The 2,311-nt window shown below is 42.9% G+C and overlaps 1 non-coding gene across 1 annotated transcript; it reads left to right on the forward strand.

Moving 5' to 3' along the window:
* Window positions 1-1,865: 1,865 nt before the first annotated feature.
* TRNAT-AGU (transfer RNA threonine (anticodon AGU)) lies at window positions 1,866-1,939 on the forward strand. The gene has a single exon. It is a non-coding gene; the product is annotated as a tRNA-Thr (tRNA).
* The last annotated feature ends 372 nt before the right edge of the window (window positions 1,940-2,311 follow it).

Genomic DNA, 2,311 nt, shown 5'->3' on the forward strand with positions numbered 1-2,311 from the left:
ATTCAAGAACAGCAACGTTTAATCAAATTCCTTATAGTCCTCAGAAAGGCTAGCTGGAAATGCAACTGAACTGAAACAATATGTTAACTCAAACAGTGTTTTTTCAGGTACAGTCTTGTCCTAGGATGGCCATATCAACACAAGGGAAATTTTACTGATCATTTACCTTATCCTATCAGTGTCTCTATAGTCTGTTCCTCTTTAGAATTTGTTGGCTTTTTTCCAGACTATGCCACTACAATTGCCCCTCTGGATAGGCCCCACAAGCATTTTCCCTGGCACTAATCTGAAGCACCTATATGGGCTGTCCTTAAGTAACCCATGACTTCCACACCAACTTTAGCTACACCTGGCATGGCACAAACTTTTTGTGTAGTAGTGGCTAGAAATGAGAAATAAGATATACAGAAAGTGGAATCCCGTTGTGTATGTATCTAAATTGCTTCCTCTTGGGTGCATCTACATGTGCTATTCATGCTATAAAGGCTTACTGTGCAGTAAAATATTGCATAGTAAGTCTTCTCTGGGAGCATGTCTATATGTGCTGCCTGTTGGGAGCAAATCTATTTCCAACAGGATCAGTCTGGTACAAGGCTGCTCCTATCCTGCTCTAGCCCCCTGCAGCAGCAAAGGGGAGCCCCAAATTATTTCTGGGGTGCTAACCCAGGGTATTGCAAGGAGCATGGGGCTGGTCCCTGCATACACAGGGCTACAAGACCTCTGCCAGCTATAGCAGCAGCTGACTTCTTCCTTTTGATTGGCCCTTTCCTGCTTATATTACACTCCTCCCACACACCCATTCAGTCTCCTTCTGAGTGAAGGGCAAAAAGTATTCAGTTGTTTCTGGGGGAAAAAAAACCTTCTTGTGATTGATGTACATGTGTTAATAAATCTTTCAAAGATCTTTCAAAAATCTTCAATCAGCTGCAGTTGCAGGTGTTGTCCCTGAGAAATCTCTTTTTGCCATTCTTTATGACAATGTCTTTCAACATAAAACTCAAAATTCATTTTGCTGCTTGAACCCCTAGCTCTGTCCATTCAGAATACATAAAATGCTGGTTCAACATTGCCCGGTACCAAAAAATCCCCACATTTGTGGAAATACTGCATAAGCCCACTTATAAAAGCTAAAGATTAAAGGAAATCAAAAAAATTCAAGACACAAAATGAGGTCTGACTCCATACGTCCTGTGCTGAGATCTTTCTCATAATGACCTTATTTCAGCTTGCAACCTTGTAGTGGCTCTTGCAAATTTTAAATGATACAAAAGCAAACAATCAATTTTTGTGGAGGTGACAAGAAACAGACCTTTCAGTAGTAAAACAGTATGAAGAACAATCCTAAGAGTTGACTCAAAATAGCTGGCTTCTTCACCATGATGTGACTTCCTTGCTGTCTAATACCAGCTATCAAAATGCTTGTAACAGTTCCAGGTACTATGGTATGTGCAGAACAATATTGGTTTTGTTTACAGTTCAGAAAAAGTATGAGGTCATTTGCTGCTGAGACATTGCTGATTGTATCACAACTCAGTATTATAGAAGAAAATGGGAGATGAAGATTTGACTTAATGTTTAGAGAGGGTTAGCTGTATTCAGCGGGGAAGGTGAAGGTGATGTAGCAGTGCATCACACTCCTTTTTGACTGTGCAATAAATGAGCTTTTGACACTAATTCTGACTGGAGTCCCTGTTATCATGTGGCTCCACAGCTCAGGGATGAGTGTAGCACTGTCACTCACCCATACCTTTCTTCTGCTTCTGAATTTACCCAGGAGGGAGGGAAAGGTTGGGCAAACAGCGGCAGCAGTCACCACCTGTGTTCCAGAAACATACTAAAGCAGAAGCTCCAACCAACTTATAGTAGGCTCTGTGGCTTAGTTGGCTAATGCACCTGTCTAGTAAACAGGAGATCCTGGGTTCAAATCCCAGCAGGGCCTGCTTCTAACTTTTTCCTCATTCATGTGGGAACAATCCTGACCAAGTCATAAGAGACTACAGGGGTCAGGGGTACAGGTAGTTTTCTCCACAGTCCTTCATGATTGCAGGTCGTGGGTACTGGAGGGATAGATGCATAGAAGAAGTAAAAAGACAACTCTGGCATTGGTGCTACAATGAGGGCTTTGGCTTCCTCGACCATGGCACGCACCTCTGGCACTGTGGCCTGTTGGGAAGGGTTGGCATCCACCTCACACCAAAGGGATAGAAGTTTTTCTCGGCTATAATGGCGGACCTCCTAGATAGGGCTTTAAACTGAGATTGCCAGGGGATGGGCCATCAACCACTAGCACAAGCCCAAAAAATGGCAATCT

Source organism: Alligator mississippiensis, chromosome 1 (genome assembly GCF_030867095.1).
Source record: "Alligator mississippiensis isolate rAllMis1 chromosome 1, rAllMis1, whole genome shotgun sequence".
NCBI classification, from domain to species: domain Eukaryota; kingdom Metazoa; phylum Chordata; order Crocodylia; family Alligatoridae; genus Alligator; species Alligator mississippiensis.